Here is a 26,855-nt window from a genome sequence, read left to right on the forward strand (position 1 = left end):
ATGGTTGGGCCTAGGACACTGCCCTGAGGAACTCTTGCAGCGATGTCCTGTGGCTGAGATGATTGACCTCCAACAACCACAATCATCTTCCTTTGTACTAGGTATCACTCAACCAGTGGGGAGTTTTCCCTCTGATTCCCATTGACTTGAATTTTACTAGGGCTCCTTGATGCCACACTCGGTAAAATGGTGCCTTGATGTCAAGAGCAATCACTTTCATCTCACCTCTGTAATTCAGCTCTTTTGTCCACATTTGGACCAAGGCTGTAATGAGGTATGAATTCGCGTGGTCCTGGCGGAACCCAAACTGAGCACTGTGCAGGTTATTGATGAGTAAATGTCGCTTGGTAGCACTGTCGACAACAACTTCCATCACTTTGCAGATGATTGAGAGTAGGCAGATGGGGTGGTAATTGGCCGGATTGGATTTGTCCTGCTTTTTGTGGACAGGACAAACCTGGGCAGTTTTCCACATTGTCGGGTAGACGCCTGTGTTGTAGCTGTACTGGAACAGCTTGGCTAGAGGCACGGCTGGTTCTAGAGCACAATTTTTCAGCACTGCAGCCGACCTGTAGCTTTTGCTGTATCCAGTGCCTTCTGCCATTTCTTGATATCAAATTAAGTGAATTGAATTTGCTGAAGACTGGCATCTGTGATGGTGGGGACCGCAGGAGGAGGCCGAGTTGGATCATCTACTCGGCAGTTTTGGCTGAAGGTGGTTTTGAATCCTTCAGCCTTGTCTTTTGCATCTACCACAGTTTTTCCCACTCACGTAATCTATCAATGTCCCTTTACAACTTTCTTACATAAAAACATAGAAACATAGAAAATAGGAGCAGTAGTAGGCCATTCGGCCCTTCGAGTCTGCACCGCTATTCAATATGATTATGGCTGATCCTCTATCTCAACACCATATTCCTGCTTTTTCCCCATATCTCTTGATGCCTTTTGTTTCTAGAAATCTATCTATCCCGCTCTTAAATATATTCAGTTACTTGACCTCCACAGTCTTCTGTGGTAGAGAATTCCACAGCTTCACCACCCTCTTGAGTAAAAAATTTCTCCTCATCTCGGTCCTAAATTTCCTACCCCATATCCTGAGATTGTGACCACTTTTTCTAGACTTCCCAGCCAGGGGAAACATCCTTCTCGCATCCAGTCTATCCAACCCAGTCAGAATTTTATACGTTTCAATGAGATCCCCTCTCATTCTTTTAAACTCTAGTGAATACAGGCTTAGTCGACCCAATCTCTCCTCATACGACAGTCTTGCCATCCCAGGAATCAGTCTGGTGAACCTTCGATGCACTCTATGGCAAGTATATCCTTTCTTAGGTAAGGAGACCAAAGCTGCACACAATACTCCAAGTGCGGTCTCCCCAAGGCCCTGTATAACTGTAGTAAGACATCCTTGCTCCTGTACTCAAATCCTCTTGCAATGTAGGCCAACATACCATTTGCCTTCCTAACTGTTTGTTGCACCTGCATGTTTGCTTTCAACGACTGGTGTACAAGGACACTCAGGTCCCTCTGTACATCAACACATCCCAAGCCATCACTGTTGTGTATGTATAATATATGTATATACCCTGTATACTCAATGTACAGTTACATAAGATCACTGAATGTATCTTCACACTGTATACACTATGCCTATACCACCAGAGGGTACAACTGGTGGAGACCTTGTGGTCACCTGCACACTGCAGGTAACCAAGTATAAAAGGGAGCTCACCTTACTGTACCTTCATTCAGGAGCTGCAATTAATTGACTACGGTCACAACAGTTCAAGTGCAATACCTTACCTCGTGGAGTCATTACTAGACTGCTTACAGACACAATAATCACCATTTAAATAATACTTTGTCCTTATGTTTTTCCTACCAAAGTGGATAACTTCACATTTATCCACATTATACTGCATCTGCCATGTGTTTGCCCACTCACTCAACCTATCTAAATCGCCTTGCAGCGTCTTTGCATCCTCCTCACAACTCACAATCCCACCTAGTTTTGTGCAGTCAGCAAACCTGGAAATATTCTTTGCCCATCTACACCCAGCTGCAGTGTCTCCTACCTCCAACCAATTGCTGACCTATGTGAAAAGGTCATCTCCAGTTCACTGCTAATTTTTGCTAATAATCTCTTGTGCAGAACCTTATCAAAAGCCTTCTGGCAGTCCATATAGACAACATCCATAGACTCCTCCCTATCCACCATGCTAGTGACCTCCTCAAAAAAATTCAACTAGATTAGTCAGGCATGACCTACCCGTCACAAATACATGCTGACTCTCTTTGATCAAAAGAAAGAAAGAAAGACTTGGATTTATATAGTGCCTTTCACGACTACCGGACGTCTCAAAACGCTTTACAGCCAATGAAATACTTTTGGAGTGTAGTCACTGTTGCAATGTGGCAGTCAATTTGCATACAAGCAAGCTGCAACAAACCAGATAATTTGTTTTTTTGTTATATTGATTGAGGGATAAATATTGGCCAGCACACCAGGGATAACTGCCCTGCTCTTCTTCAAAATAGTGCCATGGGATCTTTTATATCCACTTGAGAGAGCAGACAGGGCCTTGATTTAATATCTCATCTGAAAGACTGCACCTTCCTGAGCACTGCACTGGAGTGTCAGCCTGGATTGTTTTGTTCTCAATTCTGTAGCATAGGACTTGAACCCACAACCTTCTGACTCAGAGATGAGAGTGCTACCCACTGAGCCACAGCTGATACTATCCAAAGCTTAGTCACTCTGTATGTTACTTAACAAAAATCTACCACCATTCAGTAACCAAGGAAGTGAAACCCTCAAATAATGATTAAAAAAACACACACCCACTATTCTTTTTAATTTTACTAAGAAATGCATATTTACTAATCAGAAATGAGAATTGCGATTTGCCACATCTGAATCCCAATTCATCGCATGTGGCTAGTGACTAACTTATTGGGCCACACTAGTTTACAAGGACCCAGCAAAATAATAGGGCAATGTTTCCTGCAGTCAACTTCACACATGGACAGAAGATTCAGTATGAAATATTTACTGGTTATATTGTATATAAAAAATGTCTAGTCATTTTAAAGAAATAAGTAGACACTAGTCAGCTACTTTTTTGGCCATCATCTGATAAGAAACATTTGTTAATTATAACTGGATATCAAGTTTTTCCTTTTCTAAGGAGACACTGCTCCCTTTTGTTGGCTTTCATAATTCAGATTTCAATAGAGCCTTTGCATGATATAGACTTGCGCCAGCACAGCACATGCACGATGGGCTGAATAGCCTCCTGTGCTGTAAATTCTATGATATTATCTCCATAAAATGTTTTCAAGATGCTTTTTTAGAGCAAGGATCAATACTAGTATGTGAAGTTTATGCACTTACACCACTGATCTCTGCACTTTGCCCTTGGCTCTTGGCCCTGTGATTGGCAGGAACCCCAGGACAAAAGGTATTGGTACAGAAACCATGTGTTGCGGATATGGATTCCTGCTGCACTAAGTTAACTGGATGTTGTGGGGGCATTGTGTGAAAATAAGTAATAATGGAGCATTGTATCCTGAATACTATTTTGAACTGCTAATCATCAGCTAGCAAGTGACAATCATGTTTCAATTATGCAGAGTTTAAAAACACACAAACACACATATTGCAGGACCCAATAGTTTTTCAAAACTTGCATCAAAATCATAAAAAAATGGACTTATAGAGTGTGCCAAACTTCACAAAAAGAGCTGTGAAGTTTCTTTGAATTCAATAAAGTTCCTATTATTTTATTCTATGTAACCTTCCCCCATTTGGACCTCTCTGTAAGTTGGTCAGTAACATGTATCACTTAGATATTACTTATAGTAGCAATTGACTGAAACTTAACACCGCACATAACTTGAAGTTTCAAGTCTGTGCAAATGACTGGTGATGACGTGTACTGCTAGGATGATTATTATCAATTCAAATCCGCCATAGATACCTTCTTGGGTTCAGTGAAGTTAGTTGCTCCCAGAAGTGGTCTGAACATTTTACTTTAATGAGAGTTGACTCACACTTTCCTATGTCTACTTGTACGACAACATAACCCAGAGACTTTGTGTGATAGAGTAACATGGGTGATAATGGAAATAAATATCAGGAGAGATGGATAATGGGCTGCCGATTCACTATCACCCATGTTGCACTATCACTCAAAGCCAAACTTAAATCCTTTATCATTTCTTAAACTTGTGAGATGACAATTTGCTTTAAAATCCAATATTAAAAATATCTCTTTTCCAAACCCTTTCTGTGAAAAAATAGTGAAAAGAAAGATATATAGCACCTTTCACAAACACCGAACTTGTCAAAATGCTTTACAAGCAATTAAGTACTTTTTGAAGTGTAGTCGCTGTAGGAAACGTGATGGCTAAATTGCACTCAGCAAGCTCCCTCAAGCAGCAATGTGACAATGACCAGATAAGCTGCTTTTAGTGATGTTGGTTGAGGGATAACTATTGACCAGGATATTAGGGAGAACTCCCCTGCTCTTCTTCAAAATAGTGCCATAGGATCTTTTACATCCACCTGAGAGAGCAAACAGGGCCTTGGTTTAACATCTCATCCAAAGGACAGCATCTCTGACAGTGCAGCACTCCCTTGATACTGTACTGGAGCATCTGCCTGGATTTTTATGCTCAGGTCCCTGGAGTGGAACTTGAACCCACAACCTTCAGACTCAAAGGTGTGAGTGCTACCAACTGAGCCACGGAAATCCTGAAACATGATTATGATTAAGAGCCATTTGAAGTCATAACTGGGAGGTTGAATGGCTGAATCAAATTTAACTTGCAAATTTCAAAGTCAAATGTCAGTGTTGCCCAAACTTTTATTGGACTCAATAATGTTCCCACTATTATAATACTTCTTCTTGTCACCGAAAATCAAGCACACATAGGGGCATTATATTAATGTGAGGATTCACATAGGAGAAGCAGTAAAGACCGGTTTTCAAGGCTCATGTGAATTGCTTGACTTTAACCTAAAGCTGGTTAGATTAATCTGATGACACCTGAATTAAATATGTTTGGAGTTTCAAACTTAGTAATTGAGTTATGAGGACTAGGAAGATCGCTGTTTTTTTACCTGGTGTGTGCTAAGTTAGCTTGCTGATCTCAACTGAGTGCTAGGGGCACTACTATTGCCTACAGCTCCCATGGGTTAGGGTTGGAAAATTAGCTTTATAGTTTATTCAGTCATGGGATGTGGGCATCGCTGGCAAGACCAGCAAATATTGGCCATCCCTAATTGCCCTTGAGAAGGTGGTGGTGAGCCACCTCCTTGAACCATTGCAGTCCTTGTGAAGGCACTCCCACAGTGCTGTTAGGTAGGAGTTCCTGGATTTTGACACAGCAACGATGAAGGAGCAGCAATATATTTCCAAGTCAAGATGGTGAGTGACTTGGAGGGGAACTTGGAGGTGATGATGTTCCCATGCACCCGCTACCCTTGTCCTTCTAGGCGGTAGAGGCCGCGGGTTTGGGAGGTGCTGTTGCAGAAGCCTTGGCGAGTTACTGCAGTGCATCTTGTAGATAGTACATACTGCAGCCACGGTGCGCTGGTGATGGAGGGAGTGAATGTTTAAGGTAATGGATGAGGTGCTAATCAAGTGAGCTGTTTAGCCTGTGTAGTGTCTCTGCACCTTGTTACAAACTCACACGAGGCATGTATATATCAGACACGGTCACTCTGTGACCTTCACTTTATTCCCAGGACCAAAGACTGCTGACCCTGGGTGGGACCTCCCCGTTTATACCTGGAAATCCAGGTGAGGAGTCTCTCCCACAAGCTCACCCCCTGTGGTCAGGGTATGCATTTCAAGGGTACAGGTACAGTGTGCATGAGTTACAGTTTCTAACTATTGTCATTGCAAGATGGTGAAATACATGACATCCTGGATAGTGTTGAGCTTCTCGAGTGTTGTTGGAACTGCACTCATCCAGCCAAATGGAGAGTATTCCAGCACATTCCTGACTTGTGCCTTGTAGATGGTGGAAGGCTTTGATGAGTCAAGAGATGAGTCTGTCACCGCAGAATATCCAGCCTCTGACCTGCGCTTGTAGCCACAGTATTATGCAGCTGATCCAGTTAAGTTTCTAGTCAATGGTGACACCCCCAGGATGTTGTTGGTGGGGGATTCGCCAATGATAATGTCATTAAATGTCAAGGGGAGATGGTTTGGCTCTCTCTTGTTGAATATAATCATTGCCTGGTACTTATGTGGCGCATATGTTACTTGCCAATTATCAGCTCAAGCCTGAATATTGTTCAGGTCTTGCTGCATACGGGCAAGGACTGCTTCATTATCTGAGGAGTTGCAAATGGAACTGAACACTGTGCAATCATCAGTGAACATCCTCACTTCTAAACTTATGATGAAGGGAAGGTCATTGATGAAGCAGCTGAAGTTAGTTGGGCCCTGCACACTGCCTTGAGGAACTCCTGCAGCAATGTCCTGGGGCTGAGATGATTACATAAGAACATAAGAAATAGGAGCAGGAGTAGGCCATTTGGCCCCTCAAGCCTGCTCCGCCATTTAATAAGATCATGGCTGATCTGATCATGGGCTCAGCTCTACTTCCCTGCCCCCTCCCCATAACCCTTTATTCCCTTATCGCTCAAAAATCTGCCTATCTCTGCCTTAAATATATCAATGTAGCTATTTGTACTGTACTTTTTTTGACAGACAGGTGTCTGTCCAGCCCCCGCCACCCCCCCCCCCGCCCCGCCCCCCGCCGCCATACTGCACTTTATTGACTGACAGGCGACAAGCCCCGCCCCCTGTCAAGCTCCATCCCCCCACCTGGCCAAATCATTCCATGCACGTAGTGGCAAGAAACAGGACCTAAGGCTCTGACTTGAGAGCAGACGGCGTGGGGAGGCTGAGTGCGGCTGGCAGGGACCTGATAGCGGCGGTCCTGTGGCCGATAGTGAGAGAGAGGCTGGGGGAAGAGAGAGAGGCTGGGGGGACGAGAGAGAGTGGTGGGGTCGGGGGCCGGGGGAGAGAGAGAGACTGGGGGGTGGGGGAGAAAGAGAGAGGCTGAAGGGAAAGAGAGAGAGGCTTGGGGAAAAGAGAGAGAGAGACTGGGGGGGAGAGTGAAAGGCTGGGGAGAGAGAGAGAGACGCGGCAGGGGGGAATCGGAGGGGAGAGAGGAACTCAGGGAAGACGGATCACTTTCTACCAACCCCCTACAAGGACATCATTGGAGTGGATGATATCCAGAAGTCATGACACCGTCACTATTCACTTCATACCCAATAAACCTGTTAACAATCCATACACAATGCCTGCCCCATCTATGGTGGGTGATGGAGGATGCACTTGCGCTGGGGTAAGGCACTTCGGCTGGGGAAGGGATGTACTTGGACTGGGGTAAGGCACTTCAGCTGGGGGCAGCATGCACTTGGACTGGGGTAAGGCACTTCGGCTGGGGGAGGCATGCACTTGCATTGGGGTACGGGACTTTGGCTGGGGGAGGGATGTACTTGGACTGGGGAAGGCACTTCAGCTGGGGGCGGCATGCACTTGGACTAGGGTAAGGCACTTCGGCTGGGGGAGGCATGCACTTGCATTGGGGTATGGGACTTTGGCTGGGGGAGGGATGTACTTAGACTGGGGAAGGCACTTCGGCTGGCCCTAGCTGTCTACTGGGGAGCTCTGACCTCTATGGCTTCAGGAAGTCAAAGTGGATCAAGTTACAATTTGCAAAGTCAGTGAGACCTTGGGATGGGCGGTTCCAGTTACACATTCCTATGAAACTTCAGGGTGTGGTTTATCCTCCAAGGGGACCAATCAGAAACAAAGGGTGGAGCATGTTGGCCATTTTTGCAGTACAAATAAGCACATCCTAAATATATTCAATGATCCAGCCTCCACAGCTCTCTGGGGAAGAGAATTCCACAGATTTACAACCCTCTGAGAGAAGAAATTCCTCCTCATCTCAGTTTTAAATTGGTGGCCCCTTATTCTGAGACTATGTCCCGTAAATATCCTCTCTGCATCCACCTTGTCGAGCCCCCTCATTATCTTATAGAGCCGAAATTCATCAGCCCTCCGCCCGCTGCCGCCGATTGCCGCTGACATTGCTCTTCTTGATCCACCCAGTGCCACTTTGGAAGTGGCCTGGAGCGGGCAGGAAGGGAGAGCTGCGGGAACCGCCCACTGACATCAGCGGATGGTCGAGTGGTGCAAATGACCTCCCACCCGCTGAGTTCCCAGATTCCTGCGGACGGGACTCGGCACCAGAACGGGGTGGACCGTTGCATGGAGGCTGGTCTGTCCCCGACGGTAAGTCTGAAGAACCTGAAAAAAAGGTAAGTGAACATTTTAACATTTTTTTCAACAGCGACTTACTTGCATGGGGTCCTCTGAAGGTCTTCGGATAGTTTTTGTATTTTTTATTGGTGAATTTTTTTTCCAGGTCTTCTACCCTCCGTGCATCCTCGGCAGAAGTTGGGCGGCAAGTGCTTCTGCTGCCGAGAATCCCGCCCACTGCTGCCCAGATTGGCGACATATGTCATCCATTTGCCACCCGCCAACCTTCGAGGGACCTCGGCCATGAATATCCCAGCCAAAGTACCATGCGCTACCTCGGCGACTATCAGCAGCACTTTGGACGGCACTTGGGCCTTGATGAAAATCGGAACCCTATATGTTTCGATAAGATCACCTCTTATTCTTCTGAACTCCAATGAGTATAGGCCCAACGTCCTCAACCTATTTTCATAAGCCAACCCCCCTTATCTCCGGAATCAACCTAGTGAACCTTCTCTGAACAATGCAAGTATATCCTTCCTTAAATACGGAGACCAAAACTGTACGCAGTACTCCAGGTGTGGCCTCACCAATACTCTGTACAGTTGCAGCAGGACTTCTCTACTTTATACTCTATCCCCCTTGTAATAAAGACCAACATTCCATTTGCCTTCCTGATTACTTGCTGTACCTGCATACTAACTTTTTATGTTTCATGCACAAGGACCCCCAGGTCCCTCTGTACTGCAGCACATTGCAATTTTTCTCCATTTAAATTAGAATTTGCTTTTCTATTTTTTTCTCCCAAAGTGGATAAGCTCACATTTTCCCACATTATACTGCATTTGCCAAATTTTTGCCCACTCACTGAGCCTGTCCATATCCCTTTGCAGATTTTTTGTGTCCTTCTCACAATTTACTTTCCCACCCATCTTTGTATCATCAGCAAACTTGGCTATATTACACTCGGTCCTCCAACAACAATAACCATTTTAGTTTGTGCTAGGTATGACTCCAGCCAGTGGAGAGCTTTTCCCCCAATTCCCATTCCCATTGACTTTTTTCCTGGGGCTCCTTGGTGCTACTCTCAGTCAAATGCAATGTGTTAAGAGAAGTAACGGCAGGGATTGTGGATGCATTGGTTGTAATTTACCAAAATTCCCTGGATTCTGGGGCGGTCCCAGCAGATTGGAAAACTGCAAATGTAACGCCCCTATTTTAAAAAGGAGGCAGACAAAAAGCAGGATACTATAGACCAGTTAGCCTAACATCTGTGGTTGGGAAAATATTGGAGTCCATTATTAAAGAAGCAGTAGCAGGACATTTGGATAAGCAAAATTCGGTCAGGCAGAGTCAGCATGGATTTATGAAGAGGATGTTTGACAAATTTGCTGGAATTCTTTGAGGATATAACGAAGAGGGTGGATAAAGGGGAATGAGTGGATGTGGTGTATTTGGACTTCCATACTATATTAGTATGGATAGAGGAGTGGCTAACTAACAGAGAACAGAGAGTCAGGATAAATGATACATTCTCTGGTTGCCACAGGGATCAATGCTGGGACCCCAACTATTTACAATCTATATTAACGGAAGAAGGGACTGAGTGTAACATAGCCAAGTTTGCTGACAATACAAAGATGGGAGGAAAAGCAATGTGTGAGGAGGGCACAAAAAATCTGCAAAAGAACATAGGCAGGCTAAATGAGTGGGCACAAATTTGGCAGATGGAGTATAATGTTGGAAAGTGTGAGGTCATGCACTTTGGCAGAAAAGAATCAAAGAGCAAGTTATTATTTAAATGGAGAAAGATTGCAAAGTGCTGCAGTACAGCAGGACCTGGGGGTACTTGTGCATGAAACTCTTTTGAGTTTACCTGCGAAAACATAAAACATTAAACGGTGCCACCCGACCTGGGTGACACTCCAGACATTTACAAGGCCCTTTTTTTTCCCCCCCCTTTTTTTGTTTTTTTTTGTGTTTTTCTTTTTTGGTTTTTTTTTGGGCACTAAAATCACAATTTTCCCCAGTGCCCCCTATAAAAGGGAAGGGGGACACTAAAAGCACCGGCAATTAAAACAAATTAAACTTAAAAACGTAAAATCAAATTAAAATTTGGTTGCCGGGCGTGATGATGCACTCCAGTCCCTCCGGTGCCCACCTCTCGCGGAAGGCCGCGAGCGTACCGGTGGACACCGCGTGCTCCATCTCCAAGGACACCCTGGACCGGATGTAAGAGCGGAAGAGAGGCAGGCAGTCAGGTTGAACGACCCCCTCGACCGCCCGCTGCCTGGATCGGCTGATGGCACCCTTGGCCGTGCCCAGGAGCAGTCCTACGAGGAGGCCTTCGGACCTACCCGCTCCCCTCCGCACAGGGTGCCCAAAGATCAGGAGAGTGGGACTGAAGTGCAGCCAGAATTTCAGGAGCAGCCCCTTCAAATAATGGAACAGGGGCTGCAACCTCGTGCACTCAATAAAAACATGGAACACGGACTCCTCCAGACCGCAGAAATTGCAGGCGGCCTGGGAGTCCGTGAACCGGCTTAAAAATTTGTTGCACGGCACTGCTCCGTGCACCACCCTCCAGGCCAAGTCCCCGATGAATAGTGGGAGGACCCCTGCGTAGAGTGCCCTCCATCGGGGACCCCCGCCTCCTCCGGACGGCAAGATGGTACGCCATGGCGTGTCCGGACGGCCGGCGAGGATGGCAAAGTTGAGAGTGTGCAGGAGCAGCCCGTACAGGAAACCCCTCCACGCGGAACTGAAAGGCACGGAGGGGATTTCCCCGAGGCGGCTCAAGTTGTGAGGCGCCGGCCCCCGAGGGAGGTTCCGGGGTTTGGCGCCGATGAGGAATTCCGTCTGGACGGGGGTCAGTTCGGACGGGATCTCCCCACGTGCTTGAGCCTCCTTGATGCACCTAACGGAGTCAGGGCCCAGAGCTGTTTTTAGCGACTCGATGGCATCGGCCGCGTGGCGGACGTTGGCAGAATTTAGGCGCCGCGCCAGCGTGTCTGGCGCCATCCAGCCCGCTCCTCCGCCGTCGAGCAGGTCCCTGACCCTGGTCACCTCACCAGCCACAGCCCTCTCTTCCGACCGCCACATAAAGCCTCGGCCGTGGAGGTACGGATTCCCGAGCAGCGGTTCCTGCAGGACGGCCGCCACTCCAGCCGGCGGAGAGCTGCGCTTGGTGGAGACTTTGTTCCAGACCCTGATGAGTTCCCTGTAAAAGACAGGCAGCTCCCGGAGGGCGGTCCTGGCACCCCCCAAGTTCACAAACAGGTGCTGCGTGTCATAATTGAGGTCGCGCTGCTGGCGGAAGAAATACCTCGCCAGAGCGCACCACCTAGGAGGGGGCTCGACGTAAAGGTATCTCTGCAGGGTCTGAAGACGGAAAGTCGCGAGCTGGGCGCTGACGCACACCAACGACTGACCGCCCTCCTCAAGTGGGAGACTCAAAACCGCAGCAGAGACCCAGTGCTTCCTGTTGTTCCAGAAGAAGTCCACCAGCTTCTTCTGTATCTTGGCGACAAACGCAGGGGGAGGGGTTAAAGTGACCAGCCGGTACCACAACATTGCGGCCACCAGCTGGTTTATGACTAGCGCTCGACCCCTGTAGGACAGCACTCGGAGCAGTCCTGTCCAGCGCCCTAGGCGAGCGGCGACCTTAGCCTCCAGCTCCTGCCAGTTCGCCGGCCAGGCTCCCTCGTCGGGGCTAAGGTAGACTCCCAGATAGAGGAGATGGGTCGTGCTCCAGGCAAAAGGCCTGAGCTCCTCCGGCAGGGAATCCACCCGCCACTGACCCACCAGGAGTCCGGAACATTTCTCCCAATTGATCCTGGCGGAGGACGCGGCCGAGTAAATCTCCTGGCACTCACGCATCCTCCGCAGGTCAGCGGGATCCTCTATCGCGAGGAGCACGTCATCGGCGTAAGCCGAGAGGATGACCTCCACGCCCGGCCCTTGCAGAGCCAGTCCCGTCAACCTCGTCCGCAAGAGGCGCAGGAAAGGCTCCACGCAAACGGCGTATAACTGGCCGGACATGGGGCATCCCTGGCGCACCCCTCTCCTAAAGCGAAGGGGCGCCGTCAAGGACCCGTTAACCTTAATCAGACACTCCGCGGCGGCGTACAAAAGTCGGATCCGGGCGACAAAATGCGTCCCGAACCCGAAAGCGCGCAGAGTTCCGAGCAGATAGTCGTGATCCACCCTGTCGAACGCCTTCTCTTGGTCGAGGGATAGGAAGGCAACCGACAGACCAGCCTCCTGGGAACAATGAATGAGGTCCCGGACCAGATGGATGTTATTGTGGATTGTCCGGCCCGGGACCGTGTAGGACTGGTCGGGATGGATCATGTGGTCCAGCACGGCACCAAGGCGAGCAGACATCGCCCTGGCGAAGATTTTGTAGTCCGTGCTGAGGAGGGAGACCGGGCGCCAGTTCTTAAGGAGGCGGAGATCGCCCTTCTTAGGCAGCAGGACGATGACTGCCCTGCGCCAAGAGAGGGGCATCTCCCCGGTCGCCAGACTTTCCCCCAGGACCCGCGCGTAGTCGCTCCCCAGGACGTCCCAGAACGCCCTGTGGAACTCCACGGTCAGCCCGTCCAGCCCCGGGGATTTTCCCCTCGAGAGCCGGGCGAGGGCACCGGTCAGCTCCGCCAGGCTTAGCGGAGCTTCCAGATTTTCGGCGCCCTCCGGGCTGACCTTCGGCAGGTCCTCCCACAAAACTCTACGCGCTTCCTCGCTGGACGGATCCGGAGAGAACAGAGCCCCGTAATATTCACGGGCCCTGTTGTTGACGCCCTCCGGATCCGAGACGAGAGAGCCGTCGTCGGCCAGCAGCGTCAAGAGCTGCTTACGGACACTCTGCCTTTTTTCCAGCGAGTAGAAGAAGGGGGAGCCGCGGTCCAGATCCCGCAGGAACCGGATCCGCGACCTCACGAACGCGCCTCGGGACCCGACGAGCTGCAGGTCCTTCAGCGCGGCCTTCTTCGCTTCGTACACCGTCCGCAGGGCCGGGTCCTGGACGACTTGACCGAGACGGGCTTCCAGGTCGAGCACCTCTTTTTCTAGGCGCCCGACTCTGGCCGCCCGCCTCTTGGTCGACCCCCTCGCGTACTCTTGACAGAAGACGTGGACGTGAGCCTTGCCCACGTCCCACCATAGCCTCAAGGAGGGGAAGCCCCCCTGCTTCCTTCTCCAGTCGGACCAGAATCGACGGAACGAGTCCTGGAACCGCACGTCCTCCAGCAGCCGGTTGTTAAAGTGCCAGTACGCGGACCCCGTCCTCGCGCGGAGCGAAGCGAGCTCCGCCCACACCAGGTGGTGGTCCGAACACGGCACCGGCCGCATGGAGGCCGCCGGGACGCAGGAAACGTACGCCCGAGACACGTAAAGGCGGTCGACTCTAGACCATCCAACTCCAGGCCTCACCCAAGTAAAGGCGCTGGAGTCGGGGTGGAGATTTCGCCAGACGTCCACCAAGTCGAAGGACCCGACCAGGTCCCTCAACTTCTCCATCGCCGTCATGCACTGCGGGGCACCGGAGCGGTCCCTCGCCTCGAGGGTGCAGTTAAAATCCCCCCCGAGGACAATGCAGTCGCCGACGTCGACGGAGCCAAGAAGAGCGGACACCTCTTCAAAGAAGCGCGTTTGCTGCGGGCCGGGCTGAGGGGCGTACACGTTCACGAGATGGAGCGGCACGTCCCCCAGGCGAACCGTTACGTGCAGCAAGCGGCCTGGCACGGGCTCCTCGACCCCCAAGATCTCCGGCTGAAAATGCGGGCCCAGCAAGATGGCCACCCCACTAGAAATGGCGGTGAGGTGGCTCATGCGGACCTCTCCTTGCCATTCCAGGAGCCACGTGGCTTCGTCTCCCGGAACGGTGTGGGTTTCTTGCAGGAAGCACACCGCATATTTCCCCTCCCGCAGGAGCGAAAAATTGTCAAATCTACGGCGTGCCCCTCTGCCGCCGTTGATGTTGAGGCTGGCTATGGTTATCTTCATGGCAAAAGCATAGTGCAACCTCTACCTTAACCTATTGTGGGGGAGGGAGCGGAGTCTTTTGTTGAACTCCGCTCCCTCCGCAGCCCAGCGAGGAGTCCCTCGAGCTCGCGCAGCTCAAGGTGTTGCGCCTTTGTCAAGGGCCCGCCGCGGCCAAGGTTTTGACGGCGGCGGGGACGGACCCCTTGATCAGCTCTGGCTCGGACCATTTTTCCAGGGCCAGTCGGGCTTGGTTGCAGCGACCCCGGCTCTGGGCCAAAAAGTCCCGGAGTTCCTTTGCAGGAATGAGGATGGTCTCGGCGGCGGCCGCGAGCAGATCCACCGCCTCGCTGGCGGTGGTCTCTAGGTCTTCACCCGCGTCCCCCACCGAGTCCCCGTCCTCCTCCGGGAGGTGGCCGCCAGCAGCCGGCCCATCGACCGCACAAGGTACGGCAAATGAACCGGCCGCTCCAACCGGCCCTGGCTCTGCCCCGATCCCACCCCCAGGATCGTCGGCAGAGGAGTCCCCACTGGGCTCTTTTAAAAATGGTGCTGGGTCGGGAAATGACAGCGGAAGGGGTTCCCCCTCCGCCCCAGGAACCGGGGAACAAGGAGAGACCCGGCCATAGGAAATCCCCAGGCTCTCCAAGTGCTCCAGCTCCACAGCAAGAGGCGAGGGTGGGTGTTCCTCCCCCTCCCCGCTGCCACCCCCCGGCCCAGCATCTACAGTTTCATTAAAATCAATAAATTGTGTTTCTGCCGGGTCGAGCGACTCCCGGGGGAAGTTGGGTATTGGCTGGGCGGGCTCAGGTTCGGCCTTTTCGGCCCCGCCCGCCTCAGTCCCCGGGACGCCCGGCCCGGCGGCAATGCATTCTTCCACTGGCCCCACGCCCCCCACGACAGGCAGATCTTCCACTCCATCCCCAGGAGGCAGCGGCTGGGCAGCCTCGACTGCCTCACCCTCCCCGGGGACAGACTCTTCGCGCCTGCAGCGCAATTTGGGAGCGCTGGTGGGGGACGCGGGACACGCGGCGGGCACCGACTCCTCCGCGGAGGGATGTTGTTCCCCCTCCGCCTCATCGGAGCCGCGCCTCCTTTTGTTCCTGGGGGCGCGCGGAGGCAGGGAGACCCCCATGTCTGCCGAGGCCTCCCGCTCCGCCCCCCCCTTTTCCTTTTCTTGCCCGCGCCTGGGCCCCTCTGTGGTGTTATTCAAGGGCCCGGGCACGGGCTCGGGGCACCCCGCGCTCGCCGGTGACTGGGTTGGGCCGAGCGCGGTAAACAAATTGTCTGGCGCACCGAGGGGACCCGCCTCTAGATGTTTCTTCTTGTTCCGCGCCTTCTTTCCGCTCGGACGCTCTCCCTCCCCCCCGCCGGAGGCCCTGAAAACAAAGGCCTCCGACGATGCCCGCGCACCTACGGCTCCCGGCACGCGGACGCAACTAGGGGGAGGGGTGGCGGCGGCGCCAGCCTTGGCCGCCTTCGGTGGTTTGGCGGCCTTGGAGGCGGGGCAGTTCTTACGGACATGCCCCACCTCCCTGCAGGCATGGCACCGCACGCCGTCCGACGTCCAGAAGACGCGGTAGGCAGTCCCCTCGTGCACCACATTAAAGTGCCCTTCCGTCGTGTCCTCCCGCGCCAGCCGGACAAAGAGCTGGCGGCGGAAGGAGAACACGTGGCGCAGGCTGTTCTCCCTGAGGCCGAGCGGTATGGGGTTGATCCCCGACCTTACCTCCCCCAGTTGGTGTAGGTGAGGGAGGAGGAGCTCAGCGGGAACAAAGGGCGGGACGTTCGATATGATGACCCTCTGCGCGGTGGCCTCGAGAGGGTCCACCGGCAGGAACGTCCCGCCCACCGTGAGCCCCTTTTCGAGGGCCAGGGACACCGCCCGCTCCGACCCCAGGAAGAACACGGCCTTCCCAGACATCTTGGAGGCTGCGACAATGGCCGAGGGGCCGACTACCCCAGCCATCGCCCGCACGCACTCCTCAATGCTCATTGTGGGGTGAGTGTAGCTCTTGACCCCGTGTTTTTTGGTGATTAATCTGAAAGGTGGCAGGGCAGCGGGTGGCGCAGGAGGTGCCGTGGAAGCGGTTGCCACCTGCGCATACGTCTTCGCTGGCCCTGCCACCGGCGTGGATGGGGTCGCCATCACGGGGTCCCTTTAAGGGCTACACCCACCCCAAAGTCACAGGCCTTAAAGGTCTTAATTGGCCTCGTTTGATTAGACTGAGCAGAGGAGCCCTTAATGAGGTACCTCTCCCCTAGTTGGCAATTGGGGAGGGGCCTTGCTCCCTCTGCTCAGTTGTCTTAATTGTTTTTTTTTTAAATTAATTTGGAAGAAAGAGGCCTCAGAGAGAGAGGGGAGAAACAGAGTAACAGAGAAAGAGAGAGGGGGGTGGGGAGGGGGGGGGGGAACTGCGAGGGCAGGTCTCCCCTCGCAGCTGTGGGTGGGTGCACTCCCCAGATGGCAAAAACACACAAGCACAGTCTTTGGGTTGGTCTTCAGGTGGGGGGAGAAGATGTCTTCACCTGGGGTAGCTAGAGCCACCAGGCACACACTCCTAACGATGTTAATTGGTGATTTAAAGAAACTTCAGCCTGGTAGCTCCAGCTATCCCAGGCTAGGCAAATGTGGGGGCGTGGGGGGGGGCCTAGTTGTAAGCACGGCCCCCACGCACACTACCACACACACACACACCCCCCGCGATGTTCCGGCCCTCAGTGGTCTTCTTTCCTCCCCCCACCGATACAACAAAGTCTTTTTGGGAAATGCTCCCACACCCACCTGTAGAAGATGTAGAGTCTCCCTCCTTCCACACTGGATGTTGTTGGTCTTTTCCCCCTCTCTCCAACTCCTTGCAGAAATGATAAAGTTGTTCAAAGTTTTCTGTTCTCCTCCTCTCCCTCTGGGTAAAAGTTGAAGGTGAAACCCCTTCCTTCCTTCTCTTCCTGGGCTGGTCTCAGGGCTCTCCAGGCAGGAGCTCAAGTTGCTAGCTGCTTCCCTCACTGCTCACAGCTCCAACTGAGCAGGACACGCCTCCACTCCTCCACGATTGGTTCCTTGTGCATGAAACTCTTTTGAGTTTACCTGCAAAAACAAAAACATTAAAACCATGCCACCCACCTGGGTGACACAGCAGACATTTACAAGGCCCTTTTTTTTTTTTTTTGTGCACTAAAATCAAATTTTCCTTTTTTCCAGTGCCCCCTATAAAAGGAGAGGGGGACACTAAAAGCACCGGCAATTAAAACAAAATAAACTTTAAAACGTAAAATCAAATTAAAATTTGGTTGCCGGGCGTGATGATGCACTCCAGTCCCTCCGGTGCCCACCTCTCGCGGAAGGCCGCGAGCGTACCGGTGGACACCGCGTGCTCCATCTCCAAGGACACCCTGGACCGGATGTAAGAGCGGAAGAGAGGCAGGCAGTCAGGTTGAACGACCCCCTCGACCGCCCGCTGCCTGGACCGGCTGATGGCACCCTTGGCCGTGCCCAGGAGCAGTCCTACGAGGAGGCCTTCGGACCTACCCGCTCCCCTCCGCACAGGGTGCCCAAAGATCAGGAGAGTGGGACTGAAGTGCAGCCAGAATTTCAGGAGCAGCCCCTTCAAATAATAAAACAGGGGCTGCAACCTTGTGCATTCCATAAAAACATGGAACACGGACTCTTCCAGACCGCAGAAATTGCAGGCGGCCTGGGAGTCCGTGAACCGGCTTAAAAATTTGTTGCACGGCACTGCTCCGTGCACCACCCTCCAGGCCAAGTCCCCGATGAATAGTGGGAGGACCCCTGCGTAGAGTGCCCTCCATCGGGGACCCCCGCCTCCTCCGGACGGCAAGATGGTACACCATGGCGTGTCCGGACGGCCGGCGAGGATGGCAAAGTTGAGGGTGTGCAGGAGCAGCCCGTACAGGAAACCCCTCCGCGCGGAACTGAAAGGCACGGAAGGGATTTCCCCGAGGCGGCTCAAGTTGTGAGGCGCCGGCCCCCGAGGGAGGTTCCGGGGTTTGGCGCCGATGAGGAATTCCGTCTGGACGGGTGTCAGTTCGGACGGGATCTCCCCACGTGCTTGAGCCTCCTCGATACACCTAATGGAGTCAGGGCCCAGAGCTGTTTTTAGCGACTCGATGGCATCGGCCGCGTGGCGGACGTTGGCAGAATTTAGGCGCCGCGCCAGCGTGTCTGGCGCCATCCAGCCCGCTCCTCCGCCATCGAGCAGGTCCCTGACCCTGGTCACCTCACCAGCCACAGCCCTCTCTTCCGACCGCCACATGAAACCTCGGCCGTGGAGGTACGGATTCCCGAGCAGCGGCTCCTGCAGGACGGCCACCACTCCAGCCGGCGGAGAGCTGCGCTTGGTGGAGACTTTGTTCCAGACCCTGATGAGTTCCCTGTAAAAGACAGGCAGCTCCCGGAGGGCGGTCCTGGCACCCCCCAAGTTCACAAACAGGAGCTGCGTGTCATAATTGAGGTCGAGCTGCTGGCGGAAGAAATACCTCGCCAGAGCGCACCACCTAGGAGGGGGCTCGACGTAAAGGTATCTCTGCAGGGTCTGAAGACGGAAAGTCGCGAGCTGGGCGCTGACGCACACCAACGACTGACCGCCCTCCTCAAGCGGGAGACTCAAGACCGCAGCAGAGACCCAGTGCTTCCTGTTGTTCCAGAAGAAGTCCACCAGCTTCTTCTGTATCTTAGCGACAAACGCAGGGGGAGGGGTCAAAGTGACCAGCCCGTACCACAACATTGCGGCCACCAGCTGGTTTATGACTAGCGCTCAACCCCTGTAGGACAGCACTCGGAGCAGTCCTGTCCAGCGCCCTAGGCGAGCGGCGACCTTGGCCTCCAGCTCCTGCCAGTTCGCCGGCCAGGCTCCCTCGTCGGGGCTAAGGTAGACTCCCAGATAGAGGAGATGGGTCGTGCTCCAGGCAAAAGGCCTGAGCTCCTCCGGCAGGGAGTCCACCCGCCACTGACCCACCAGGAGTCCGGAACATTTCTCCCAGTTGATCCTGGCGGAGGACGCGGCTGAGTAAATCTCCTGGCACTCACGCATCCTCCGCAGGTCAGCGGGATCCTCTACCGCGAGGAGCACGTCATCGGCGTAAGCCGAGAGGACGACCTCCACGCCCGGCCCTTGCAGAGCCAGTCCCGTCAACCTCGTCCGCAAGAGGCGCAGGAAAGGCTCCACGCAAACGGCGTATAACTGGCCGGACATGGGGCATCCCTGGCGCACCCCTCTCCTAAAGCGAAGGGGCGCCGTCAAGGACCCGTTAACCTTAATCAGACACTCCGCGGCGGCGTACAGAAGTCGGATCCGGGCGACGAAATGCGTCCCGAACCCGAAAGCGCGCAGAGTTCCGAGCAGATAGTCGTGATCCACCCTGTCGAACGCCTTCTCTTGGTCGAGGGATAGGAAGGCGACCGACAGACCAGCCTCCTGGGAACAATGGATGAGGTCCCGGACCAGATGGATGTTATCGTGGATTGTCCGGCCCGGGACCGTGTAGGACTGGTCGGGGTGGATCATGTGGTCCAGCACGGCACCAAGGCGAGCAGACATCGCCCTGGCGAAGATTTTGTAGTCCGTGCTGAGGAGGGAGACCGGGCGCCAGTTCTTAAGGAGGCGGAGATCGCCCTTCTTAGGCAGCAGGACGATGACTGCCCTGCGCCAAGAGAGGGGCATCTCCCCGGTCGCCAGACTTTCCCCCAGGACCCGCGCGTAGTCGCTCCCCAGGACGTCACAGAACGCCCTGTGGAACTCCACGGTCAGCCCGTCCAGCCCCGGGGATTTTCCCCTCGAGAGCCGGGCGAGGGCACCGGTCAGCTCCGCCAGGCTTAGCGGAGATTCCAGATTTTCGGCGCCCTCCGGGCTGACCTTCGGCAGGTCCTCCCACAAAACTCTACGCGCTTCCTCGCTGGATGGATCCGGAGAGAACAGAGCCCCGTAATATTCACGGGCCCTGTTGTTGACGCCCTCCGGATCCGAGACGAGAGAGCCGTCGTCGGCCAGCAGCGTCAAGAGCTGCTTACGGACACTCTGCCTTTTTTCCAGCGAGTAGAAGAAGGGGGAGCCGCGGTCCAGATCCCGCAGGAACCGGATCCGCGACCTCACGAACGCGCCTCGGGACCCGACGAGCTGCAGGTCCTTCAGCGCGGCCTTCTTCGCTTCGTACACCGTCCGCAGGGCCGGGTCCTGGACGACTTGACCGAGACGGGCTTCCAGGTCGAGCACCTCTTTTTCTAGGCGCCCGACTCTGGCCGCCCGCCTCTTGGTCGACCCCCTCGCGTACTCTTGACAGAAGACGTGGACGTGAGCCTTGCCCACGTCCCACCATAGCCTCAAGGAGGGGAAGCCCCCCTGCTTCCTTCTCCAGTCGGACCAGAATCGACGGAACGAGTCCTGGAACCGCACGTCCTCCAGCAGCCGGTTGTTAAAGTGCCAGTACGCGGACCCCGTCCTCGCGCGGAGCGAAGCGAGCTCCGCCCACACCAGGTGGTGGTCCGAACACGGCACCGGCCGCATGGAGGCCGCCGGGACGCAGGAAACGTACGCCCGAGACACGTAAAGGCGGTCGACTCTAGACCATCCAACTCCAGGCCTCACCCAAGTAAAGGCGCTGGAGTCGGGGTGGAGATTTCGCCAGACGTCCACCAAGTCGAAGGACCCGACCAGGTCCCTCAACTTCTCCATCGCCGTCATGCACTGCGGGGCACCGGAGCGGTCCCTCGCCTCGAGGGTGCAGTTAAAATCCCCCCCGAGGACAATGCAGTCGCCGACGTCGACGGAGCCAAGAAGAGCGGACACCTCTTCAAAGAAGCGCGTTTGCTGCGGGCCGGGCTGAGGGGCGTACACGTTCACGAGATGGAGCGGCACGTCCCCCAGGCGAACCGTTACGTGCAGCAAGCGGCCTGGCACGGGCTCCTCGACCCCCAAGATCTCCGGCTGAAAATGCGGGCCCAGCAAGATGGCCACCCCACTAGAAATGGCGGTGAGGTGGCTCATGCGGACCTCTCCTTGCCATTCCAGGAGCCACGTGGCTTCGTCTCCCGGAACGGTGTGGGTTTCTTGCAGGAAGCACACCGCATATTTCCCCTCCCGCAGGAGCGAAAAATTGTCAAATCTACGGCGTGCCCCTCTGCCGCCGTTGATGTTGAGGCTGGCTATGGTTATCTTCATGGCAAAAGCATAGTGCAACCTCTACCTTAACCTATTGTGGGGGAGGGAGCGGAGTCTTTTGTTGAACTCCGCTCCCTCCGCAGCCCAGCGAGGAGTCCCTCGAGCTCGCGCAGCTCAAGGTGTTGCGCCTTTGTCAAGGGCCCGCCCGCGGCCAAGGTTTTGACGGCGGCGGGGACGGACCCCTTGATCAGCTCTGGCTCGGACCATTTTTCCAGGGCCAGTCGGGCTTGGTTGCAGCGACCCCGGCTCTGGGCCAAAAAGTCCCGGAGTTCCTTTGCAGGAATGAGGATGGTCTCGGCGGCGGCCGCGAGCAGATCCACCGCCTCGCTGGCGGTGGTCTCTAGGTCTTCACCCGCGTCCCCCACCGAGTCCCCGTCCTCCTCCGGGAGGTGGCCGCCAGCAGCCGGCCCATCGACCGCACAAGGTACGGCAAATGAACCGGCCGCTCCAACCGGCCCTGGCTCTGCCCCGATCCCACCCCCAGGATCGTCGGCAGAGGAGTCCCCACTGGGCTCTTTTAAAAATGGTGCTGGGTCGGGAAATGACAGCGGAAGGGGTTCCCCCTCCGCCCCAGGAACCGGGGAACAAGGAGAGACCCGGCCATAGGAAATCCCCAGGCTCTCCAAGTGCTCCAGCTCCACAGCAAGAGGCGAGGGTGGGTGTTCCTCCCCCTCCCCGCTGCCACCCCCCGGCCCAGCATCTACAGTTTCATTAAAATCAATAAATTGTGTTTCTGCCGGGTCGAGCGACTCCCGGGGGAAGTTGGGTATTGGCTGGGCGGGCTCAGGTTCGGCCTTTTCGGCCCCGCCCGCCTCAGTCCCCGGGACGCCCGGCCCGGCGGCAATGCATTCTTCCACTGGCCCCACGCCCCCCACGACAGGCAGATCTTCCACTCCATCCCCAGGAGGCAGCGGCTGGGCAGCCTCGACTGCCTCACCCTCCCCGGGGACAGACTCTTCGCGCCTGCAGCGCAATTTGGGAGCGCTGGTGGGGGACGCGGGACACGCGGCGGGCACCGACTCCTCCGCGGAGGGATGTTGTTCCCCCTCCGCCTCATCGGAGCCGCGCCTCCTTTTGTTCCTGGGGGCGCGCGGAGGCAGGGAGACCCCCATGTCTGCCGAGGCCTCCCGCTCCGCCCCCCCCTTTTCCTTTTCTTGCCCGCGCCTGGGCCCCTCTGTGGTGTTATTCAAGGGCCCGGGCACGGGCTCGGGGCACCCCGCGCTCGCCGGTGACTGGGTTGGGCCGAGCGCGGTAAACAAATTGTCTGGCGCACCGAGGGGACCCGCCTCTAGATGTTTCTTCTTGTTCCGCGCCTTCTTTCCGCTCGGACGCTCTCCCTCCCCCCCGCCGGAGGCCCTGAAAACAAAGGCCTCCGACGATGCCCGCGCACCTACGGCTCCCGGCACGCGGACGCAACTAGGGGGAGGGGTGGCGGCGGCGCCAGCCTTGGCCGCCTTCGGTGGTTTGGCGGCCTTGGAGGCGGGGCAGTTCTTACGGACATGCCCCACCTCCCTGCAGGCATGGCACCGCACGCCGTCCGACGTCCAGAAGACGCGGTAGGCAGTCCCCTCGTGCACCACATTAAAGTGCCCTTCCGTCGTGTCCTCCCGCGCCAGCCGGACAAAGAGCTGGCGGCGGAAGGAGAACACGTGGCGCAGGCTGTTCTCCCTGAGGCCGAGCGGTATGGGGTTGATCCCCGACCTTACCTCCCCCAGTTGGTGTAGGTGAGGGAGGAGGAGCTCAGCGGGAACAAAGGGCGGGACGTTCGATATGATGACCCTCTGCGCGGTGGCCTCGAGAGGGTCCACCGGCAGGAACGTCCCGCCCACCGTGAGCCCCTTTTCGAGGGCCAGGGACACCGCCCGCTCCGACCCCAGGAAGAACACGGCCTTCCCAGACATCTTGGAGGCTGCGACAATGGCCGAGGGGCCGACTACCCCAGCCATCGCCCGCACGCACTCCTCAATGCTCATTGTGGGGTGAGTGTAGCTCTTGACCCCGTGTTTTTTGGTGATTAATCTGAAAGGTGGCAGGGCAGCGGGTGGCGCAGGAGGTGCCGTGGAAGCGGTTGCCACCTGCGCATACGTCTTCGCTGGCCCTGCCACCGGCGTGGATGGGGTCGCCATCACGGGGTCCCTTTAAGGGCTACACCCACCCCAAAGTCACAGGCCTTAAAGGTCTTAATTGGCCTCGTTTGATTAGACTGAGCAGAGGAGCCCTTAATGAGGTACCTCTCCCCTAGTTGGCAATTGGGGAGGGGCCTTGCTCCCTCTGCTCAGTTGTCTTAATTGTTTTTTTTTTAAATTAATTTGGAAGAAAGAGGCCTCAGAGAGAGAGGGGAGAAACAGAGTAACAGAGAAAGAGAGAGGGGGGTGGGGAGGGGGGGGGGGGAACTGCGAGGGCAGGTCTCCCCTCGCAGCTGTGGGTGGGTGCACTCCCCAGATGGCAAAAACACACAAGCACAGTCTTTGGGTTGGTCTTCAGGTGGGGGGAGAAGATGTCTTCACCTGGGGTAGCTAGAGCCACCAGGCACACACTCCTAACGATGTTAATTGGTGATTTAAAGAAACTTCAGCCTGGTAGCTCCAGCTATCCCAGGCTAGGCAAATGTGGGGGCGTGGGGGGGGGGCCTAGTTGTAAGCACGGCCCCCACGCACACTACCACACACACACACACCCCCCGCGATGTTCCGGCCCTCAGTGGTCTTCTTTCCTCCCCCCACCGATACAACAAAGTCTTTTTGGGAAATGCTCCCACACCCACCTGTAGAAGATGTAGAGTCTCCCTCCTTCCACACTGGATGTTGTTGGTCTGTTCCCCCTCTCTCCAACTCCTTGCAGAAATGATAAAGTTGTTCAAAGTTTTCTGTTCTCCTCCTCTCCCTCTGGGTAAAAGTTGAAGGTGAAACCCCTTCCTTCCTTCTCTTCCTGGGCTGTTCTCAGGGCTCTCCAGGCAGGAGCTCAAGTTGCTAGCTGCTTCCCTCACTGCTCACAGCTCCAACTGAGCAGGACACGCCTCCACTCCTCCACGATTGGTTCCTTGTGCATGAAACTCTTTTGAGTTTACCTGCAAAAACAAAAACATTAAAACCATGCCACCCACCTGGGTGACACAGCAGACATTTACAAGGCCCTTTTTTTTTTTTTTTTTTTTTTTGTGCACTAAAATCAAATTTTCCTTTTTTCCAGTGCCCCCTATAAAAGGAGAGGGGGACACTAAAAGCACCGGCAATTAAAACAAAATAAACTTTAAAACGTAAAATCAAATTAAAATTTGGTTGCCGGGCGTGATGATGCACTCCAGTCCCTCCGGTGCCCACCTCTCGCGGAAGGCCGCGAGCGTACCGGTGGACACCGCGTGCTCCATCTCCAAGGACACCCTGGACCGGATGTAAGAGCGGAAGAGAGGCAGGCAGTCAGGTTGAACGACCCCCTCGACCGCCCGCTGCCTGGACCGGCTGATGGCACCCTTGGCCGTGCCCAGGAGCAGTCCTACGAGGAGGCCTTCGGACCTACCCGCTCCCCTCCGCACAGGGTGCCCAAAGATCAGGAGAGTGGGACTGAAGTGCAGCCAGAATTTCAGGAGCAGCCCCTTCAAATAATAAAACAGGGGCTGCAACCTTGTGCATTCCATAAAAACATGGAACACGGACTCTTCCAGACCGCAGAAATTGCAGGCGGCCTGGGAGTCCGTGAACCGGCTTAAAAATTTGTTGCACGGCACTGCTCCGTGCACCACCCTCCAGGCCAAGTCCCCGATGAATAGTGGGAGGACCCCTGCGTAGAGTGCCCTCCATCGGGGACCCCCGCCTCCTCCGGACGGCAAGATGGTACGCCATGGCGTGTCCGGACGGCCGGCGAGGATGGCAAAGTTGAGGGTGTGCAGGAGCAGCCCGTACAGGAAACCCCTCCGCGCGGAACTGAAAGGCACGGAAGGGATTTCCCCGAGGCGGCTCAAGTTGTGAGGCGCCGGCCCCCGAGGGAGGTTCCGGGGTTTGGCGCCGATGAGGAATTCCGTCTGGACGGGTGTCAGTTCGGACGGGATCTCCCCACGTGCTTGAGCCTCCTCGATACACCTAATGGAGTCAGGGCCCAGAGCTGTTTTTAGCGACTCGATGGCATCGGCCGCGTGGCGGACGTTGGCAGAATTTAGGCGCCGCGCCAGCGTGTCTGGCGCCATCCAGCCCGCTCCTCCGCCATCGAGCAGGTCCCTGACCCTGGTCACCTCACCAGCCACAGCCCTCTCTTCCGACCGCCACATGAAACCTCGGCCGTGGAGGTACGGATTCCCGAGCAGCGGCTCCTGCAGGACGGCCGCCACTCCAGCCGGCGGAGAGCTGCGCTTGGTGGAGACTTTGTTCCAGACCCTGATGAGTTCCCTGTAAAAGACAGGCAGCTCCCGGAGGGCGGTCCTGGCACCCCCCAAGTTCACAAACAGGAGCTGCGTGTCATAATTGAGGTCGAGCTGCTGGCGGAAGAAATACCTCGCCAGAGCGCACCACCTAGGAGGGGGCTCGACGTAAAGGTATCTCTGCAGGGTCTGAAGACGGAAAGTCGCGAGCTGGGCGCTGACGCACACCAACGACTGACCGCCCTCCTCAAGCGGGAGACTCAAGACCGCAGCAGAGACCCAGTGCTTCCTGTTGTTCCAGAAGAAGTCCACCAGCTTCTTCTGTATCTTGGCGACAAACGCAGGGGGAGGGGTCAAAGTGACCAGCCCGTACCACAACATTGCGGCCACCAGCTGGTTTATGACTAGCGCTCAACCCCTGTAGGACAGCACTCGGAGCAGTCCTGTCCAGCGCCCTAGGCGAGCGGCGACCTTGGCCTCCAGCTCCTGCCAGTTCGCCGGCCAGGCTCCCTCGTCGGGGCTAAGGTAGACTCCCAGATAGAGGAGATGGGTCGTGCTCCAGGCAAAAGGCCTGAGCTCCTCCGGCAGGGAGTCCACCCGCCACTGACCCACCAGGAGTCCGGAACATTTCTCCCAGTTGATCCTGGCGGAGGACGCGGCTGAGTAAATCTCCTGGCACTCACGCATCCTCCGCAGGTCAGCGGGATCCTCTACCGCGAGGAGCACGTCATCGGCGTAAGCCGAGAGGACGACCTCCACGCCCGGCCCTTGCAGAGCCAGTCCCGTCAACCTCGTCCGCAAGAGGCGCAGGAAAGGCTCCACGCAAACGGCGTATAACTGGCCGGACATGGGGCATCCCTGGCGCACCCCTCTCCTAAAGCGAAGGGGCGCCGTCAAGGACCCGTTAACCTTAATCAGACACTCCGCGGCGGCGTACAGAAGTCGGATCCGGGCGACGAAATGCGTCCCGAACCCGAAAGCGCGCAGAGTTCCGAGCAGATAGTCGTGATCCACCCTGTCGAACGCCTTCTCTTGGTCGAGGGATAGGAAGGC

Source organism: Pristiophorus japonicus, chromosome 1 (assembly GCF_044704955.1).
Source record: "Pristiophorus japonicus isolate sPriJap1 chromosome 1, sPriJap1.hap1, whole genome shotgun sequence".
Taxonomy (NCBI): Eukaryota; Metazoa; Chordata; class Chondrichthyes; family Pristiophoridae; genus Pristiophorus; species Pristiophorus japonicus.